At 33.1% G+C, this 14,515-nt stretch overlaps 1 protein-coding gene across 7 annotated transcripts in view; it reads right to left on the bottom strand.

Moving 5' to 3' along the window:
• Positions 1-14,515, bottom strand: part of LOC143239982 (protein MMS22-like) — a 213,586-nt gene extending 199,071 nt beyond the window's left edge. For 4 of the 7 annotated variants that reach the window (XM_076481706.1, XM_076481704.1, XM_076481709.1 and 1 more), the window contains exon 1: positions 14,063-14,286. The gene's annotated coding sequence lies outside the window, so the exon portion shown is untranslated. Of the gene's footprint in view, positions 1-14,062; positions 14,287-14,391 lie in introns of those variants that run through there. The other 3 variants (XM_076481705.1, XM_076481707.1, XM_076481708.1) reach the window with 2 other exon arrangements.

Raw genomic sequence — 14,515 nt, 5'->3', positions numbered from 1 at the left:
AGATACTAAAAACATGGTAAATGGAGTTACTTTATTTTGATTAGACAGTTAATACAACTCGTAAATGTTGTTAATAATTTCTTCTAGACTGTCAAACATACATCCATAGTCACTCTCATTTCAAAGCTTACATCTTGATTTTTGTAAAAGCTTTTATGAGTTTTAATTCTATGAATTTATTTTTAATGAAATTTGACAAAAAACAGCTAAGGTCAATATAAACTTTCTTTCATTATTGATATGCTACCAGATTTTTTTTCTTTCATAACATTTGTTATATTTCATATTCAAGCAAGGTTTTGAAAGCAATAAATTTTGATGAATACTGGAGACTGAAACAGAAATATTAATATACAGTTTAAAGAAACCTACAGAAAGCATTAAACCACTTTATGTCAGTAGTACTGATAAGTAAAAATAACATAATACTATCTCAATTATACTTAAATATTGTAGATACTTAATGTAAAAATAATTCAACATTTTAAAAGGCTCATGCAATTAAAATAAATCTTTAACCAATAGAAATACAACAAATTAATTCAAACTATAACACTCAGACCATTATGTAGCAATCCTCACAGTCTTAACCTTCAAACAACTAAATTTTTATACCACTTACTACCAGTGAAGTCCATGTTGTATAATACTACATAATTTTACACTTTCATTGGGTTTTTTTTTAAACATCTAGTATAAACAGATTACAATTTCATTGTACAGGTCACAAGTTAAGCCATATTTTGAAATATTGTGTTCAGTCTTGAGCTTCCTACCTACAAAAATACATCAAATTGTTGGAAAAAATTCAGAGAAGGGTTAGTAAAATGGTAGGTGGGATGGAGAGGTAGAAAACTCTTGTACTGTTCTCATCCTAAAAAAAGAGGAGTTGGGGGAATCTGATTTGAGGTGTTTACAATTCTAAAGGGAATTGATAGTGTTGATGGATCACTGATTTTCTTATTTAACAATGAGAATGTAGGATTAGGAAACAACACAAGTATAAATCTTGGGAGAGTAGGAGTCATCTGCAGAAAAGATGGTTTCATTTTTCTACTATGGTGGTTGGTTTTTGGAATGGTTTCCTTCAGATGTTGTAGAGATAGTAAATTTAAATGAGCTTAAGAAAAAACTTGATAATTATATGAAAGATAAAACTGACTTTAAGTTGTTTTGTTTAAGTTAATTTAGTTTAAGAGTGTGAAACACCCAAGATGGATCAACATATGTTGTCTTATAGAACTGTAAAAAAACTGAGTGATATCATTCATTTTATAATTAAAATACAAAGACAACATCCTGAAGTATTAATGAGTGAGAATGTGTAAAAAATCTCTACTAGAATCATCAAATTATATGTATATAAAAAAATACCAAATTTTCACACAAGATATTTGTATGGTCATGATACAAAAGTTGTTTAAAATAATAGTAGTAAAAAAACATTAATGCTTTAACAACTGATTGTGATATCTCAAAATATATGCATTGAGTATTTGTCAATTAAATCACAGGGATTTAAAACAACACAAATATTTTAAAAACTTAATTTTTAAAGCATCTCCATAAGCAGTTGTTGTGAAAGCCAATCCAAGAAAACATTTCACTATTTTTTCCAATAAAATAACACAGCCTTCAAGGTTAATGATTTAGTAAAAACTATAGCAATTGTTAGTGTCAAAATTAAACCCAAGATTAAACCTGTAAAAACAGCTTACCAAACAATGCTAAATTTAAAGAGTCATGCTGTATGTCAACAGTTTCATCAATATTGATAATATAAACAACAATATTAACCTAAAAGGTGCAACTATGAACCAAATGTTACAGATGAGAATGATATCAAGGTTCAGTAATGTCCAATAAGTACCAAGAACTGCAGAAGGAGCTGACTGGCAAACTATAATTTTGTAACTATAAATATTATCAGCTACAATTGTACATTTCCACACAAAGTTCTGGTTCTTTGAAATTATCTGACACTTGAATAACAGAGATCATAATGCACTAAGAATATAATCCAATATCAAGATTTACAAGCTTTCCAGAATTCTTTACAATAACCATGATCTGATCAACAGTATTTCCACTGAAATTAATAACATTCCTATCCACTCGTATAAACTGTGAAGTGCTGGCCACTCACTAGAGCCAGGTGTTAGTGGAATTTTCTAATTCATTTATTGATTTTATTCAACTACTCAATTACTCTCACAAGACTTGAATAGTAACAATAATCAAAAGCTCTAACTTCAAATAGTTGTTTAGTTCTTTCAGTCATGACACTAATGTATTGAGCTGAACAATCCTGAATTAATCAAAAATAATGCTAAGAAATCCTAATGGAAATATTTTAGTTCCTTGGATAGCTGTAATAAACTGATGACAGTAATAATCAGAAATATAGTCCTCCCTATTTGAAAAACACATAAGGATTATAAACATCACTCACCAAATAGTTATCTTCATTTCTCGTTTACAAAAATGGAGAGTAAAAGTTAATTTGGACTGACTGAAATGTTCTGTTTTACAATCAATAAAAGAATTTCACTGGCTTAACTCAAATAAGTTTACAGCATGTCAGTGAACTATGGTAACCTCTGATCAATGCAGCAGCCCTTACAGCCTCACCATGCAGAAAGTAGCTGGTCAAATGCAGTATGGAAATGACAAAATTTACTAAAAATCAACTGACATTATCTTTTGAGCAGATTTGTGAAAATATGTTCCTTTTCAAAAATATCAGTTGTTTTTCAATTCTTTCTTTGCAATATAAGGTTCACAATGCAATGCCTTTCGTTTCACATCAAGCCACAAAAGCAGTTTGTTGAATGGATTTTACAGAATATGTTTTTACAAAATTTTCTCAATGTTTCACCTTTTACTTTGAAAAACAAAACTTGCTAGTGGTTTTTGCCCTTAGTAAATTGTCCTACTGATTTGTTTTGATGCTTTTATTATTGTTTAGCACAACTTTCCTCTCACTTACTCTTAGCCATTAAATGCTAAAACTATTTGTAACATTTGACCTTACACCAAACTCTCTGCAATGGGTGATGTTTTGTCATGTGATTCTTAATACACAGGCAGATACGAGACTAACATCTCCCTCAGAATCAACTGGGTTGAAAATACCAAATCCTTTTACCTCATCACCATTTTTTATGTAACTTCAGATTTCGTATGGTTTATTCAGTTCACAATAAGTATTTATATATTTTCATTTTTCTAACATTCTCCATGCATGTATGCATTCCATAACTGCTAAAACTCCTACACAATTAATTTATCACAAGGCACTATCATGTCCAACCCAATCCTAAGGAGAAGCACAACTGAGCTATTGTTGTAACCTGTTTTGTGTCCTTATGTTGTTCTCTCCACTTTCTTGCATTTTATATTCATAGGCATCAAAAACAGTGACTCTCGACTAGAACTCTACATCTTGTGAGCACTGAAATATTTTCCAACACTAAAGGACAATATATTAGATTAAGTAGTAAAATGTCTTGTGAGAACAATAAATGTTTAGAGAACTACTTTTTGACTCTTGGTTTGTTGCAAAATGGGATTTACTGTCAAAAAAAAGTCATTGTCCCAATCAGTCCATTCAAAGCATACAAACTTGTCAGTTTGAAATGCTTTCTCAGCCAGACCATCTGATTGTGAATGTTAACATTTTTCCAACACTAAAAATATATGCCTGATATATTCTTTTCTCAATTTTTTGCTACTCTTCACACGTGCAACTTTTCCCTTGATACAAACATTGTGGCTCCGACTTAAACTCACACATTTCCACATACTACTGCTGAACTGCAGCATACAAATGAGTTGGCAATAAACCTCCACCAATAAGAGTGCAACACATCCTCCTGATACAGCTATCTCCCTCTACACTGACTGTTCAATCATCACTTTGAAATTATGTAAGAAAAGATGCACCACAAATAGAAAGAACTTGTGAAAGGAAGTAAGTATCTATCAGAAATACATTTTCATTGTTGGAAAATATTAATTCCCAATATAATACTTTATATCCATTCATATATAAGCAAGAATCACACAATCAAATGGTGGGAGAGCTGGTGCAAAAGTTACCTAGCTAAGCACCTTTTGGAAAGTGCCCAAAGAGGGACCCAAGGAGTGTGATACCCTATACCACGGAAAAGCATAGGATCACACCTGTGAGAGGCCACATTCCTTCTGTACCAGGGTAAACTCTTTGCCCATAATCAATAAATATGTCCACAGCTAAGTCTGACAGAAAATGAGCACAGTCCAGAATGCAAGTATGAAACATGGACATAATAGGTGGAGGATTCCAACCATCTTTATCTTAATCCCAGATAGCTGGCCTACACAATGCTCATGTGTACTGCACTTGCAAACAACCAGCACCAGACCAACATCTAGGCAATGATAAAATGGAAATAGCATATGCATTGGGTTAATTCTAGTCCAAAACCAAGTTTCAGGTATTTTTCACCTGGTCTGCAGTAAATCCCTACCAACCATATGAATGAGGGCTTATGTTGGCTGGTCATGCACCTATCTAACACCAAACCACCCAGGAAGTGACATCCAGGCAGCAGTAGGATTGTGGAAATACCAACTGGAAGGGTAATTTTTGCCCATTCGATAAGAGGAGGTGGAGTCAACACTATTTATCTACCCTAATGTTCTAATCTCCATTAAGTGGAACTAGTCACACTCATGAGAAAGCTTCCATGGTCCACCACCCTCACTTCCAAGAACTCCCATAATCTAACTGAAGAAATGGGGGAGGGGTTAAAGGTGAATTTTCAACAAATTTAATAATTGCCTTAGAAACTGTACTTTGGTTAGGTATAATTCCTGTGTGGTTGCCATATTTTTAAACTCTTTAGTTTTTGAGTAAAAAATGAAACAACATAAGCGGGTCCTGGAACTCAAGTTCCTCTCGGTCGTTTGGCTGTTTCCGTGACGTTTTACAACTATAACATAATAGTTGCCAAACACGCTTCATTGCTCGCCGACCATTTTGTTCTTTTCAATGCTGGTGTTTTATGTAAAGCTATCGGTGTTTTTCAGAGTCCAAGTGCAAATAACTGCATTAAATAATGCACTTTTTATGATAATTAGTAGAAAAATTAAAATTAAATACTTTATTTTTCAGAAACTACTTTTAAGCCATTTCATTTCACATTTAAAACAATTTCATCTACTACAGAGTTTCAAATAATCATACATGGATGATTATTTATTTTCAGGTACTTTTCCACCCTGTACAATTATTAAATTTTGGCTGACAAGGAAAGGAAACCTACCGGTATCGCTTACTCAAGAGAAATCTTGGTCATCTCAATAAGCTGGCAAATCCAATAGCAGCAAGTATTGCTCACATTGGTCATAGCTCATCTAATTATAGCACTCTGTAGCCTGTCAAGAATTGTCCTATTTGAAACTTAAAGCAGAAGTGTTTCCATTGAATGTGATGGAAAATGGCAAGTTACCAGTCTATAATAAGCTTATGATGGTTCAGATGGTTTATAAAATTAACATTATAATGCATTTATTTTATTATCATTGATAATTCAATTTAAAAAGTGTCTGCACATTTTTTCTCCCTTGCTTTTTGATAGTCAACTGCCTGGATGAAAAAAAACCCTCCTTTTCCACCCTGTACTATTATAATAAATTTGTCATTTGTTAACCCTGTACTATTATTCAGAACTGTATGGTACCTGTTTCATTCTTGTAAAGAACTTCCATGCGAGTTACATACCTCTTTACACTTTAAGTAGCTCATCAACATCAGGTTAAGACAATGCACTGGATGACCACAAAACCTCATTTTTAAAAATAGACCAGCCCTACTTTCTTTAACTAGAACCACAAGAGTGGGCAAGTATCCTTATACTGCTTTACTCATGATATTCCACGTGTAGGTATGATCTGAATAAGCCTTTTTTGGTAAATAATATACCACAAAGAAAAACCTCTGCCAGCTATACAGAGCACCACATTTATGCAGTGACAGCTATTTGACCCAAACATCCACATGGTACAGTTATATATAAGAATACCTGGCAAGTACTACATGTTGTTACGCAGTAGGATTTCGAAAAGAAAACTTGTACATTCGTAGATGATTAGGTTTATATAAAATGGCATAACAGGAGGAAATCTGTATTCTGAAGAAAAAATGGCCAGATAATGAAGAAAATGTGCAAAGAAAGTACACAGGGTCATCCACATGACATTCTTCATCATAAAAAAATAACCCACTGCTCAATGTACCACCAAAGGGTCAAAACAATTAATATGATGGGCCAAGTAGTCACAAGATTACTAACCTGAAATCACTCATCAATTAAGACACCCACAATTCTGTCAAGGATGCAACTGGAAATAAATGGAGACCTGTATGAAAGTGAGGAACAACCTTTAAGTCACTCTATACCTAACTCACCTGGGACTTTCCAGTTCATGCCATAGATTTCTTTGAAAAAATGAAAGCAAAAACTTCATTTTGATTTTTTCAGCCATGCAGTACAACTTTTGGATTTTGCATGTCTGAATAAATCAAAAATTAAGTTTTTGCTCAAATTTTTTTCAAGAGAACTTATGGCATGAACTGGGAAATTTTCTTTTTTCTGGATGAGTTAGCATGGAATGACCCCTCTGTGATACTGGTTTTGTTGAGTGAAGACTTTGCATAAGAAAAACAAGACATCCAAAGGGAGGGTTCAGCAATCATGCAGAGTCCATTGTAGGTATCATACATGAGCAAAACAAAAGAGGATAAGGGATTTCATGGAAGCTCAAATCTCCAAAAGAAAGAGGACCTCTCATACAGTTATAAAGGAAAAAATAGGACATGGGAAAGTAAAAGCTCTAGGTACCTCAAATGAAGAGAAGAAGGCTGGTACATATGGAGATGCAATTGGAAAAACACCAAAATGAATGAGATACTGAGTCAGTGTTTGATGTGACTTCTCCTGTTTGACCAACCCATCCAGACACACCATATCCTGAAGGAGGAGAAGAGTACAGCTGTAGGTTGGTTGGTTGGTTGGTTTGGTGTTATATGGCACAAAGTAGCTAGGCTATCTGCTCCAAACATCCGTTAAAAAGTTACAATTAAATTTAGTAAAATTTATCACAAGAAATTAAGGTAAAACAAAACAATGTTTAAAAAAAAACATAAATAGCATTAAAACCAATGCTTACATCTCGGCTACAGTGGTAAAAGAAAAACTACAGTAATACAAGTCGTGAAGGACTTTTTGTAGCATAATTGTCCTTGCACTGCAACGAGCATTCCTCAAGGAACCCTGGCATGACATCTTCGAGTGACCAAACCGTTGACACTGGAAAATCAGAGAGGGTTTGGAATGTATGGCTGTACTCTGCAATTTGGATAACCTGCCTTGATGGTGACAGGTAGACATGGTGACGTAAACATCAGAATAAGGACATTGGTCGGCACCATAATTCCATCTTTGCGAGTGAAGATATGCTCCCTGCAGAAACTCCCTGGGTGCAGAAACACGCGAGAATCTCTGATTCAGGGATGTTCTTCAAATCCCTCTGAACAATAACTTCTTGTGATGAATTCAAAGTAACATAAGGTGCAACCTCAACTGGTATATCCTCAATCACTTTTGACAAACCTGATGTCATTCCAGTAGTTAGTCTGGCATGAACAATGTCTTGTTCCACAACAAACACAGTGGAAATTACTGGTACATGTAAAATAATATTGTAGAAATACAAGGCAACAAAATCTACAGAAATTGTTGGAGAACAAAAACCAAACAATAAATATTTCTACAACAGGTACTATCTTTGTAGGCATTTTCACTAAAAATAACACTTGTATCTGAAAAGGTCATGAGTGAAAAAACAGATACATTACATTCAGGTGCCAAATTGAGATGTGATGATTTTACATTCAGTATAGAGGGAGTCAGCTGCATGGGGAGGATGTGTCACACTTACTGATGGAGACTTGTCATACACCCTGAGAACAACTTTAAAACTATGTCTGTGATATTGAGAACATCTAGGTCAAGTGATGTCAGGAAGTTGTGAAAGAGAGATTCTGCCCATGATTACAGTTACCTTAAAGTGAGGACAAGCAAATGACTTTACCTAGGTTCAAAAGTACAGCAAAGAAGGATTTCAACTGTTTTCTGAAGACGTTCACAAAGGTGAGTGCTTGGAGTGACTGGACTCTGGAACAGAATATGTAACATATGGTTCCAAGTTTAGATAGTTCAGCTCTTACACTTGTTGAGATTAACTGTGAGATTACAAGCAAGTCATTACCATGTTGCACCAGATGATATAACTGATGGAAAATCAAATAATCCTTCACAATGATCTCCAAGTCCATAAGATGAATGTGTCAAAAAACTTGACAGGCAGATTTTCCATAGTAAAGCTCATATGCAATATCTATAGTGGATCTCAAGAATATCCTTACTGACAGAGTTGCGGAAGGGCTATCCAGTGAAACAATGTAGCATCACATGGGTGAGATATACCTTTTGCATTAAAAAAACAATATCTGTTCTGATGTGCTACAAAGCAGTTATTTCAAACTGGTCTCAAGAGAGGAAAAAGCCTGTAGCAGTAGCTACAATGACTTCACCTTGGATATATTATCTTTCCCAAAATCACACACTGTGCTAGGTTCAACACAGATAAAGGTCAACCAACCATCCATGCATCTAGGAATTGCACTGTAACCACTACAGTATCTAGTGAATAAGCATTGGAATCCTTATCATCCCATGGTTTGTATGTTACAACCTGTGCCACTGACACTTCCATTAGAACATCATTCTGGATGAGTGAAATGGCAGTTTGGCTAATGGAACATTCAGCTTTTTTTTTTTTAATGAATCACCTATGTCTTGCCAAGAAGTAGGATAAACAATATTATAAATTTTTACCAACAACACAAGAGGTGCTAGAAAGCCTACAGCAGGAAGTGAATACTACTGCTATAGCTCTTGGAAATTAGAAGACCCTACATCTTGTGTGGCCTCTACCTTGGGAAAGTTCAATAAACAATTTACACCAGAAAACTATGGTGATAAGCCTTGCTCTCTGTGCTGGGTGGGCTTTGGTATTTGCCTGATAGAATACAGTGTGGGAAATATACATTTCCTAGTTAATAAAGGAGCAGCCAGAACACTAATATGCCTGTGGAATATCGGTTGCTCTACAGACCAGCCAATGCACATTTTTTTGTGGTATATGTAGATAAATTGAATGTGAGAGTTTTAACTACAACTATGTCTAAGACGCTTTGTTTACAGAATGAAGGTAGTTGTTGCTAATCTGAATTCTAGCATTAGCATCCTTGGAAAGGGACATACTGTGGAGCTTCTTATGCAGTTTCTCCTATGAAACCAATGAAATGATATTCCATGCGAGAGTTCTCAGATGTCAGCCAGATCTGGCCCAGGAACAGCGGACTGCACAAGTATATGTGGAAGAGATGGTTACAGTACCCCCCTATTAAAATGACATAAACATTGTTCACTGCTTTACTACAGACAAAATCTAGTGCATCAGTGACATGCAGAACATTATAGAATCCACACATGAAATAAGTCATTTCCTGTCCAGAAACCAAGTAGCATTAGCTTGTGCAACTATCTGTCCAAGAGTGGATGAAATTCAGTTGATTCTGTAATTATAAACATGATTATAATGTTTTTATAAACATGTAATTATAAACAAAAATTACGAACAATCAGTTATGCAACTGCATGCTAGGAATGACCATCAGCATGTTAAAAAAAGAGGAAGAGACTGATGCTGGCAATATTCTTAGGAGTGCATTCACTACACCAAGCACAAATGTGAAAACAATGTTACTAGCACATCTGAAATTGTTAAGTGAGAACTTTACAGACAATCTAAATTTACCACAGTGGTAGCAATTAAATGACTTATTAGCAAAATATGCCAATGTATTTATGGGACCTGATGGCTAGTTTGGTTGAACATGTCACAGATACAGATGAAACTGAAAGAGTTATTCTTATAACCCAAGTGCTTTCAAAAGGTGGACCTTTCTTCTTCAGGGATTCTCAGATTGCTCCTGAAGAAGAAAGAATCAAATTTCAAATGTGCTTGGGTTATAAGGGCTTCTATTTCAGTTTTATCAAGACTTCTTGGACCTACATATTTTTAGCACATTACAGATACAGATGAGGCACATCTGAATAAAAAACCACCAAGCAAACTTTTCTGGAGTACTGAGCATGTAGCCAGTACTGAAGTGCATGGGATGTAGAAGGGCAGGACCATATATCCTTCAAATCATATCTGGTTGCCTCCATGAGTGATTGTCAGGAAGGGCATACCCAGGCTCTTCACTGGTTTTATAATGGTGAACATAGTAACTCACATGTATGTTTCTACAACCATGAACACAAGAATATCTCAGCATGTTAAAAGAAACTGTTGGTTTAAAATATAACACCCAGCAGAGTTTCTCTTCAAGTATATTTCTGTATAAAACACATAAGAATGTATAAAACCAAATCTACTTGCATCCTATTAATGTAGTAATTTTAAAAATTTTTTCATATATTTTCAACAGGAAATGAATTCAAAATATAAAAATAGTGATTATGATTGCACTTGAAAAAATAATAAAACTGTCAAACTGTGTTTGGCTACAGTTATCTCTTACATATTGCTCTTATTTAATTTTAATATTTATACAGAAAAAAGATATTCCCTTCCATTAAACATAATTCTGCTTCATGCGACTTTTTCTCACTTCAAGGGTAAAGAATTTCAATTACTTTCAGGCAAGCAAACACACACACACCATGCAAAGTCACTTGTCACTGATAAATATTTCAGTAGTGCCATGGTTATAAGATTTATAGCACATTTAGTTTACGTAATAATTAATGAAAATGAAAAGTTTCTCAGTTAATATTAAAATGAAGATTTAAAAAAGTATGAAGAACCTTGAGTGCTATTTAATTGTGATTAATTTATAGCATCATGTAAGACTGAAAGAAAAATATAAAACTGGAGTTAATTTCATATGTAACAAACTTACTACAGTAGTCATAAGTACTCATTCATAAATGATGGTACAGTACAATGTTAATTATGTTTAATACAAATTGCATTATTATTTGTATAAATTCTATCAATATTGTAAGCTTAATCCAGTGTGTTAAAAAATGAGTCTATTCAAAAATTTAAAGATAAAATTAAAAAACACAAGTATTTTCAAAATGGTAAAATTTTTCTACATCAATGAATAAAAGGAAATCATCAGAACTTCCATGTTTACGTAAAGTATCTCACTCATTTTTTTTAGTTGAAGGCAAGCTGAATGTTAAAATGAAGATAAGCTGATGACAAAGTTTTAAATGGATAAGCATTTACACATCTCATTTTTTCCTAATTTGACAAAAAACAACAAAAAACACTTAGAGTATGATAAACAGTTTTGATCTCTTTATCAAAGAGGATACTGACTTATTACAGAAGGCTGATATAATGATTACAGATATGGAAAGGCTCTTTTTATAGATATAGATTAAGATTTATTTATCTTAAAAAAATTATTTTATTGAAGTTTACAAGTACAGCTAGATAATTAGGGCAGTTTGTTTACAAATTAATCATCAAGCTCATTAATCAATTATTCGAACTTGAGACTTAACAGTGGAATAATAAAAAATAATCATAAAATTATTTTGGTTGGTCATGACACCAAACAATTAACTGAACAACCTAGAATTAACCAAAAATAATAATAATAAATCATAATATTAATTACTTTAACAGTTGGAATAACCAAAAATAGTAATAATCTCTGCATATCAAAGTTCAATTGTCTCTTTTATCTGTCCACTAACACTTTGCATACTATTTGGCCAATCACCAAACTTGGCATGGTGGCTCTTACAGTCCCCAGAAGAAACATGAAAGGGCAGTTGTCCTACCAGGTTTCCCATAACATCTCATTTTTGACTTTTAATTCTATCTTTGTATCATGCTCCTTTTGGTAATACTCAATGCTATACATCATCATTTAGTAACAAAATATCACAATACTGCTGTTAGCCCAACAATGTTCATGTTGAATGCATAATTTACATATTAATATGAAGTTTATTTCTATTTCCTCTGTTCATAATAACTCTGATGATATAAAACAAATGATTCAATCCAGAAATTTCTTAAGTTAGTGTACAAAGTTTCCAATAAATCAAACTACATCACTATTCCTGCCAAATGTGGTAACTTAATTACAAATGTAAAAAAGTTAAGAAAAAGGTGTTCCCTAATATTCTTTTCAAAATTATTAATGATTGTGTAAAAGAGCAATTCTTGCATCTCAAAATGATACTGTTCATGACATAAATGAACAATTATTACAAAAGGTTCTTGCACAGGAATCACCTATAGCTCAATTGTTGAAATTCCAGTCACACATGATGCTGTAAATCACCTGAATTTAAAGGTTTAAATAAAAACTAAAAAGTTATCTATAACAGTAAAATATTTTTTGTTTTTTTTGGAATAGGCATAAGGTCAAAGTTTAAAGGTTACTATATTGTTCCAAAAGCATCCTTGCTCTTCACATGGTCAGTTCTGAACATGTTTAAAGGTTGCATCTCATCAAAACATGTTTGTATTGTCAGAAAAAATAACAGCCAATGTGTTATATCACGAAATCTTAATTTAGATTGTGTAATTATTGTTTAGAAAGTCAAAGGTTCAGATAAAAATTAAAATGTTACAAAAATTTAAATTTTTTAAAAAATGTTCTTAAATGTAACTTTATTGTGCTTTTAAATACCCATTTCAAGTAATTTTGACACCTGTGCACAAAATGGATAATTCAACGGTCATTAGTAAAACATTTTATTAGTTGATTATTTGCTGTTACACTAACGTCATTGATACTTGTAGGTTATTACAATGATTAATCAGGTTAAGTTCTTGGCTCTGATTGCAAGATTTTTCAATAACAGAAAACCGACTTTCTGTTCTGCATCTGATGATAATAAGACAAGGATACAATTTACTATTTGGAAAAAAAAACAAAACAGGCTAGACTTAGGATAAGCAATTTTATTTTTCTTAGAGGGTGACGAGCTTATGGAACAAGTTGCCATCTGCAGAAGTGAAGAACATTTAAAAGGAGTTCAAGAGGGGCAGTAACTGGAGAACACCAAAAAGATAAAAGATGAGTTTAAGTAATTACTTTTTTCCAAAAGTCAGTAAAAAGGGCAGCCATAAAGGTCCAAATCATCCCCTCATCCCATGTTTTACATATGTTTTATTACAGTAATTAATGTAAATCCCAGTGAAAAATTTGCTTCTGTAGAAAACTATAGCTTGATTTATTTTGTTCCTTCACCTCAGCTCAACACCTCAGAAAGGACACTGAAATGGAAAAGATTTAAAGGAGGGCCACTATGATGATACAAATGATAGGAAAATTTTCAAGAGGACAGGTTCACAACAGAAATTTTCTCTTTGAAATCAATGTTAGACAGGATCTAATAGAATGATTAAAACTGTAAAGGAAATGATGCTGATGTATCATATTTTTTTCTTAATAAATGGAGAGAATGATAGGAATAGGGGATACAAAAACAAATTTTGACAGGGTAAGAGTCATCTTCATATAACAATCTTTATTTTTCTAATAGTGATACAGGTTGTTTGGCCCTTGGATTTGGTTACCTTGAATATAGTTAATTTAATGGAAGGCTTGACAAATATTTGGAGGATAATGGCTGTTTTGGAGATTTTTTCTTTTTTGTTTAATTTAAAGGATGTAATGGCCTAGATTGATAAAAAAAAAGTTTCTACATTGTCCTTAAATTATATGTTTATTCAAATGCATTTGCATTAAAATTAAACCATGTGCATCTTTCACTAAACTATCAAAGAAGCGCAGTTAAGTACCAAACTTCTAAAAATTAACACAATCCTTAGTCGAACACTACTCAGTACTAGTTGCAGTAATAACTAAAAGAAAGCATGCGTGTAGTCTTTATGCTATACTTACCTCACGTCGAGATACGGTTATAATAAAACGGTTACAATTTACTTTTCAACAAATTCTTACACACCCTGAGCTTATAAAAACGTCATATTCACTACACACGACGTATACAACACATCAGAGTTGTATAGTATAGTATCAGCAAATATGTAAAATTATTAATATTTATTACTACACTAGTCAAGTTTGAGTAGCGTACTTTCATTAGCTTTTCAAATTAAAGCTCTACTTTTATCAGCTTGTACTCTGTGATAAATCAGATTCAGTTAGTTATCGAACAATCTAAATTACACTTTTAAGTTTAGGTTATAAGTTAAATTAACGTCTCTCACAATTATCAACAATTCCAGCTCCCAATACACTTTCCATTTACAACATTGCTTTGTAAATAGTTATGCATCTTATGACAGTATTTTATTTTCACGTTCCCGCTAAAATATGTTCCTTCTGCCTAAG

This window comes from Tachypleus tridentatus, chromosome 13, assembly GCF_004210375.1.
Source record: "Tachypleus tridentatus isolate NWPU-2018 chromosome 13, ASM421037v1, whole genome shotgun sequence".
Classification (NCBI taxonomy): domain Eukaryota; kingdom Metazoa; phylum Arthropoda; class Merostomata; order Xiphosura; family Limulidae; genus Tachypleus; species Tachypleus tridentatus.
Note: the sequence above shows the minus strand (reverse complement) of the source record. Positions and strands in the feature narration are given on the sequence as shown.